Below are 8,429 nucleotides of genomic sequence, written 5' to 3'. Positions count from 1 at the left end.
AGCCTCATGGACAAAGTGTTGCGGGGACAGGAAGAATTCGCTTTACCGTATTTAGACGACGTAGCGATATTCTCTGCATCCTGGTCTGAGCATATGGCACACTTGCGGGCAGTGCTAACCCGCCTGCGCGAAGCGGGCTTGACAATCAAGGCTCCCAAGTGCCAATTAGCACAGGCCGAGGTTGTCTACCTCGGTCACGTGATTGGACAGGGTCGTCGCCGCCCCTCTGAAATAAAGGTGGCCGCTGTGCGAGAATTCCCGCAACCGCGCACGAAGACCGATATTCGGTCGTTCTTAGGTGTCGCCGGCTACTATCAGAGGTACATCCCCAGGTACTCCGATATCGCGGCTCCCCTGACGGATGCTCTAAGAAAAACAGAGCCCCAAACAGTCGTCTGGAGCGAGACAAAGGAAAGAGCTTTTAGCGCCTTAAAGAGCGCCCTAACAAGCCAGCCTGTGCTACGATCGCCAGACTACACAAAAGGGTTCGTTGTTCAGTGCGATGCTAGTGAGCGAGGCATGGGCGTTGTACTGTGCCAAAGGGACAATGGAGAAGTGGAACACCCCGTCCTGTATGCTAGTCGTAAGCTGACCTGTCGTGAGCAGGCGTACAGCGCCACCGAGAAAGAGTGTGCGTGTCTCGTGTGGGCCGTTCAGAAATTGTCATGCTACCTAGCCGGCTCGAGGTTTATCATTGAGACGGATCACTGCCCTCTCCAATGGCTGCAGACCATCTCTCCCAAAAATGGCCGCCTCCTGCGCTGGAGCCTCGCTTTGCAACAATATTCCTTTGAGGTGCGTTACAAAAAGGGGAGTCTCAACGGTAACGCCGATGGCTTAAGTCGAAGCCCCTAACGTAGGAATCCGCCTCAAAGTTGTTGGTTACTGATGTTTTCTTCCTGAGGCAGGATTTTTAACATATTGCTTTTGTTTAGTGTTTCAAAGTGATTATGTGCTTTCTAGTGCAATTTTCCAATTTGTGGACGCGTTCTGAGTGCTGCTTGACTACTGTAAGGAACTAGGCAGTAGTATAAAAGGGGAAAGAGCCTGGCAGAGCTTAGTGAGGGTTTTCTCGTGCTTGCTGACTGAGCGGTTGCGTTTCGGCGTAGTTCTAACGCTTGCTGGGAACGAGCACAAAAATGGCAACTCTCCCGAAGTGACTTTGCAGTGTCCTATGTGATCCTGAACCCGAGAACGAGGCCTTCTCTGTGCGCTGCGCTCAAGCAACGTCGAGGGACGACCGGTTTCGATTACGAGCATCATCGAGCGACATCCCTCTGGACAGCGGATGCAGTCCCCTGACCATCGGGATCTCCTTCTCCCGGCGGGGCGGTCTGTTACGTCTCGCCTACGACGCGCGGTATAGCCGGCGCGGATGCAACGGACGCCGCGGCTTTGTTCAAAGCGGCGGTCATTTGGACCCGTTCATCGCTGCCGCAACGCCTCCCGCCAAGCGCGTCCAGGCAGGTTTCAGTGCCACGTGTCGTCGTGCGTGCGTGTGTGTGTGTGTGCATGTTGGTGCCCACGCTTGTCAAAGCGCGGCAGCCGGGGAGAGGAGCTCCCCAACTGGGAGGCGAGGAGGTCTGACCGGCGCCGGCCTGGCGGACGCGCCCGTCACGTCTGGACATGTTCAAGCGTCGCCGTATCGGACGCCTCTTCCCAAGCCGTTCCTTCTTGCCCTCGACTCCGAGGGTATAAAACGCCGCTGCCCCGGACGCCGAGAGAGACTTCGATTTCGCCCTTCGAGTAACGTGGTCGCCCTGACCGGCTGCTCTTTTGCGATGCCAGAATAAACAAGTTGTTCTGTTGCCAGTCGACTCATCCTTTGCCGGGACCTTCGGATGTTTCCAGCTTTGCCCCAGGCCGCCAGGCCAACGCTACCCTTGGGGCTTGCAACCCATTTGCAACAACACCGCTTCAACCCCAACCCGACTTCTTTCTTTTCTTGCACCGCAGTAAAGGAACAGACTAGGGGAGCCGCACAGTCAGCCCGTTTCGAACACGCTGGGTGGAAAAAAAAAACAGAAACGCGAAGGGTGCCCCCCTCCGGAGGAGCTTGGCTTGAGGGGAGGACACACAAAGCGGACAATGGGCGAAGCTTACTAGCGTCTCTCTCTCATACCGGGAGGAAGAATGTAAGAGAAGGAGGAGGAGCTCAACTTCATGCGGCCCGTGGTGGCGGCGTTGTGAACTAGGAGCGGATGAACCAGAATCCTGGCCATGAAGTCGGCTGCCTGGCCGATGCTGACTGACTAACGACCATTCAGGTTAATTGAGTCTACCTCAACGACGCCCAGTGCACCGTAACTATCCACTTCTGTGAAATTGGAGATAGAAATGCGGAAGAGGCTAGAAAGTTTAAGACTTCGCGTAGGAAGAGCCACACAACAGTGCACGTATATAGAGAGTTTGGCGTGGCAAGGCGGAACAGAATAGAACCTCTTGCCTTATACAGTACCAAAACGGCTCTTCACCGACTAAGATCTGAGCTTCGGTTCCCTGTTTCTCAAAGAAAAACCAGACAATACGAACTACTATCGTTGTCTTAGAGCTACTAAGCTTGCGTTTAAACCTCCGGAGCAGGTTACACGACTAAGGCGATGCTGAGAGCATGGAAGCTGAGCAAGGATGGCAGACTAAGCATACCGAAATTTCATGAGGGAAACACGTGGGCATTATGGTTACCGTTTTAGGAAACAGGAGTTACCGGCGGGTAAAGAAATCAAGCTTCGTGACGCAAAAAACGGCTAGGGCGTTCAAACACACGGGCTCCATGCGCAACGCCGATGCCATCGTCGTACACTACGGAGGAGCGTGGGCGTGACTAAAGAGCATCCCAAAGGTGAGGGCAAAATGCCAGATACAACGAATTGACCCCCGCTTTAAGTGGCCAACAAGAATACAATGTCCACACTAAGCGTTATCAAAGGCTCTTTGTAAAGTCTACTCCTCACTCAGCGACGCTAGAAGCTTTATTCACAAAGGCAGTTTATCCAGTTGTTCGCCCAACTCATCGTCCGGCAAATCAGGGTGTTCGTCCACAGGAAGGCGAGAATGGCTCCCCGGCTTTTGAGCAGTGCTAGTGAAGTGTCCAGTGCTACAAGGACCAACTGGGCCAGCACGAGGTAGAAAGAGTCGGCTACGGGCACCGGCTAGGGCACTGGTGCACTTCTCGCGGAGCTTCGAAGTTTCCTCAACGTGAAGCTGAAGCTTCCAGCCTGGCACATTCTCAAACGAGCACATGGGCTCAGTGGTATCAACGTAGGCCTCGCGGAGGGCAGCTCTGTTGAAGGTCGGGTCACGCAGCGTGGTAGCGCACTGAGGCGCATGTGCGCCCTGCGCCGATGTTTTGTCGCGCGAGCAGCTTTCTGACTGGTTTGTAGCTGACCCCAGTTGTGAGCAAAAGGTCTTTTTCACGTCGTCCAGTTCACGGCGCAGCTGCTCATTCTGGCGCTCATAAAAAACAGCTGCTGCTTGGAGGCGCTTGGCAGTGAAGGTTTCATGTTCCAGGTCAACCTGCAACTTGTCCGCCACTGCTGTGACTTCACGTAGCTCCTCGCACGCTGTCTGACTGTTTTGTTTCTCCTCTTTGAGCGCTTCTTCGGCAGGATGCAAGATGCACTCTAGCTTACGTTCTTTTTTTCTGAAGAAACCTAAGCATGCAGGAAGCAGAGGACGCCACATTTCTAAGCTCATCACGTTCTGCTTCGGCAGTGCGACGGGAGCGTTCAGTTGACTTTAGGTCTTCGATGCCACGCAGTAACTGATTTTCAAGATCCTCGAAGATCATTGTAGTCTGCTCAGACTTCTTTTCTGACTGTGGTGGGAAGGTTCGAGTTTCTTTAATTTCACGCTGCCGGTCCCAGGTTTCATCTGGCACCGGCTGTCCTTGCTCAGTATGGTGTCTTGCACTTGCTGCCATCTTGAGAAAAGCTATTCGCCGCCAGGCTTCCTTTAAATCTTCTTCGAGCGCTTCACATTTTGCAGTGAGGTTCACTCGCTTGATTCTCTCGTCTGACATCTTCTCCATAATCGCTGCGAGAGGCATCCCCCACTCCCCACAGTCTTTTCTCACCTGTTGAGCCCTAATTTTCAGGTCTATGTACCACTTTGTTCGGCTATCAGTGGAATCAGCAGACTGTGGCTGAGTTCCATCACGGGTGCCGTCTGTGGCAGAAGCCTCATTCAGAGGCGGCACGGGCAAGTCTATGCGCGAAGTGATTTGTATGTGCTTGGAGCCCTCAAGATGCCGGTCGACTGGAACTTCTCTGTCGAAGAGCAGTGAGCGTGTCCTAATGCGGCCTCCAGCCTCGTCGACACCCATGTTAAGCAGCTCAGGGCCCTCGAACTCACGGGCAGAGCTCAGCCACGTTGGCGTTTGAGGGGAGGTGTCATTGAGGTCCCTCTCGTTGACTTCTGTGTGCTGTTTGTCGCCCTCCTCTCGTGGGTCCCGACTCGCGTCCCCACACTCACTCATTCTCGGCGAAAATGCTGAGTGCGGCTTGATGTCGTGTTCTCAAGAACGCGGGGCTGAGGTCAAGGAGGCCTGAGAGGGCACCGTGTCGACGGCGAAGAAAGGTTGACTTGTCGCCGTAGGTAGACGAAACACCAGCTTGTCTCTCGAAGCTGGCAACAATAGCAACTTTAATGGTCACATGACGGATACTTGCTGTTATCGCTTCCCTTGAAAAGGCACACACCTACCGGGGAGCGGTAGCATATTATTTCACTTTTTCGTCGTTTGCATTCAATTCATCTGTTCAAAGTTATCAACTCCAACTATTTCATCACTAATGATCTCTTCATTCCAGCAACTTAAAAAACTTATCAAGGAAAAATATTGCTACTTCCTAATTCCATTTACTTAATTTTGACCCTTTCTGAATGTCTAAGAACTATAAAACTCAGGAAAAATACGCAGGCGCAGAGAGTAGTCAAGGGCAAAACTGACTGCCGTATTGTGGCAGCAGTGAGTTTAGGCTGTTTTGGCTCTGGAATTACATTTTGCATGTGTTTATCTATCTTTCAGCAATGTTTTGAATTTGTGAGGCAGGTAATTCTGATTGTCCCTCATGGTAGCATCTTACGACCTCTTCTTTTTATCATATATAATAATGTTACTGGAGCGAGAAAATATATTTACAAGCATTTACAGCAACAAAGATGACGGCACCCGAGATAGCTGCGAGTGGCGCCGAGCGCACCGGGAGACCTTCGTCGTCGTTGACGGAGCGAGTGGACGATTGCGAGGACACATGGAGAGCGATATCATAGCTGACGTAAGACTCTCTAGGCAGGTCACGGTTCGCCACAGAAGTCGGAAAGAAGACAGGCGGGAAACGGCGCACAATAAACGAGGACGGGAAGAAGGTGACACGGAATCGCGCTGGCTAACGGCTGATAATTGTTATTGGAGCACTTGGAAACAAATATCAGGATGGAAAGAAAGATGGCGCGAAAAATACATGACCGACACTAAGATCACATCACACAATGACGAGTTCTTGCCTGCATAACAGAGTGGCTGATTGTGACGAGTGAAATGAATAAAAACAAGACAAAGGACAGCATAAAGCACTCCTAGCCTCCAAGGTATTTCACTTTTTCTTTTCGGAGCGACATAGTAGGTGCGCTGACGCAGGTTAGGTTAGGTTAGGTTAGGTTCTGGTGGGATTTTGATTTTAATGCGAAAGCTTTACTACACCAGCCAGCGAGCCATTTCGGCTCGTCGCGCCCTGTGCGGTGGCGGACGAACGACCTTGAGCCACCATCGCCTAGCAACGCTGCAGCCGCGCTCCAACAGATGGCGCCGCCGTCGACGATGCTGCCGTCGCCGCTCGCTCCACCAGGTGTGCTCCGCTGGGGTAGAGGGAGATGAGGTGTCGCCTCGCGGGGAATTTATATATATATATATATATATATATATATATATATATATATATATATATATATATATATATATATATATATATATATATATGGGCGCTTTCAGTGTATTGTAGCCGCTATGGAGAGCGCGAAAGAGACGCACCAACGACAGAATGAAGCGAGGAAGAGAGAACGCGCTCAAGAGATGCCAGAAGAACGCGCCGCGCGACTCGAGAAGCGTCGTAACGAAGATGCGGCTAGAAGAAGTCGTGCCACGTCCCGGAGTGACTCTTCAATTGCGGGAGACCGGTTTGAGTTCTAGCATCGGAATGAGACGCTGTGTAGACGACGTGCAGAGGAAACGAAACTCGCAATTCAGCTAGGGTTAACCAGAGCTAAAGCACAGTCAAATTTTTGTTCCTTATGTCTGTTGGGAAACGTCTGTTTGTTCCTTATGTCTGTGTCTGAGCTGCGCTCGAGGTTCGAAGCCTAACTTTTCTAGTATTTTTAGCCCCGAATGGCTACGCAGGAGTCCTTGTTTTTGTGCTACTCTGGTAGTCTAATGAGCTCGTCTAGTGTGTTTGAAATCCCCTTGTTAAGAATTTTCTGGGTGGAAGTGTACGGTGCGAGGCCCAGGGCAGTTTTGATGCCTTTCTATGGGCTCCGGACAGACTTCGACCACCTGGAGATCTTTAACGTGCACTGACAACGCATAGCCCTCGGCCGCGGCGGCCGCGTTTCGATGGAGTCGAAACCGCAATGGAAACAAGATTGAAAATTGTTTTTTTTAGAAAAGAAAATGGCACAGTAACTGTCACCACTGCGCGGACACCTTAACCGCTACGTAAGGAACGGGATAATGGAGGGGCTGAAAGAAGAAAGGAAGCAAAAGGTGCCGTAGTGGAGGGCTCCGGAATAATTTCGACCACCCGAGGATCTTTAACGTGCACTGGCAACGCACAGCACCCGGCCGCGTTTGGATGGAGGCGAAACGCAAAGGGAAAAAAATGAAAATTGGTTTTTGGGGAAAGGAAATGGCGCAGTATCTCTCACATCTCGGCGGACACCTGAACCGCACCTCAAGGGAACGGTTAAAGGAGAGGCTGAGAGAAGAAAGAGATGCCGTAGTGGAGGGCTCCGGAATAATTTCGACCATCTGGGGACCTTTAACGTGCACTGACTTCGCAGGACACACTGGCGCCTTTTGCGTTTCGCCTCCATAGAAACGCGGCCGCTACGGTCGGCGGGCAGTGGACGCCGCAATCGCACTTTGAGGTAGTACATTTATAGATTACTCAAAGGCTTTTTATTCCATTATTCTTGAGACAATGCTTGCTAAACTTAATTTCGATGGCTTCCGTGGCGTTTTTCTGTATATATTGAAGTCATACCTATCATTTCGTAAACAACAAATCATAATGAACAATAAACTATCCGACATAAAATCCGCTCCAGCTGGAGTTCCACAGGGAAGTGTACTGGGACCATTACGTTTTATCGTCTACATGAATGAAATCGTTCTCATTGGCCTGCTACCAACTTTCTTAATACATGCTGATGACTCCAGCCTATATTCTCCTCTACCAGCAAAAACGCTTGACCGAAGAAGCAAACAGGTTCTTCAACCTTTTAAATACCTGGCCCATGCTAAACTCATCAACTGCCGACATAAACGAAACAAAAGAAATAAATTAGTGTGCGATGCTGAGCTTCTACTTAAAATTGGGCCAGCGACTTTGGAAGTTGTCCCTGTTGTGAAAAGACTTGGAGTCTTTTTTGAAAAGCATTTATCGTGATTATCACATGTGGATAGGACTGCTGACAAGTTATCAAAAATATGTGGTATCTTAAGCAAAGTACGCTCTCTTCTTCTGCAAAAGGTAAAACTAATTTTTTTTTATAATTCAATGTTTGCTTCGGTCCTAAAATATTATTCTGCTATCTGGGGAAATACTTTACACCCTAAACTAAGCAGGCTGCATATAATACAAAAAAGAGCAAGATGAAGTATTGCTAACATCACACGAGAAGTCACAACTAGACCTTCTTTTAATCCCTTAGAATAACTCCAATACCTCAACAATACAGTACCAGTCTAGTAAAGCGGTAAAAAAGCATTATCTACCAACATTTCCTTATGAATATGGTTCAGCCAGAACTTTGAGAACACACTCATGCCATACAAATTCCCGAAGAATGGCTCATATGCTCTGGTATGTTTTTCCATCATTACTAAACTCATTTTCTTAATCTCATCAATTTTTATGTCTGAATATTGCTCTGCATTTTTCCTTTTCTTTTTCTGTAAACAGTGTCTAGCTGATTATCTCCTCAAGTGAAATTAATTTTTTTTATGTTGTTGCCAATGTATATGCTAAGGCTAAGTACCAATACTTGAAACCTTGTACTGGGGGCAGGCGCACAATCAAGCTGCAGTTTGAGCTTTATGTCTACGCCCCTAACATCTGAATGATGTAAACAAAGATTTGAATTTGTTATGCATGATGAAAAAATGAAAGCAAAATGTGCCGGCACTGAAGATCAGAGAGAGCAATCGAATA

This window comes from Amblyomma americanum, chromosome 1 (genome assembly GCF_052857255.1).
Source record: "Amblyomma americanum isolate KBUSLIRL-KWMA chromosome 1, ASM5285725v1, whole genome shotgun sequence".
Lineage (NCBI taxonomy): Eukaryota > Metazoa > Arthropoda > Arachnida > Ixodida > Ixodidae > Amblyomma > Amblyomma americanum.
The sequence above is the reverse complement of the archived record's forward strand: the minus strand, read 5'-3'. Positions refer to the sequence as shown.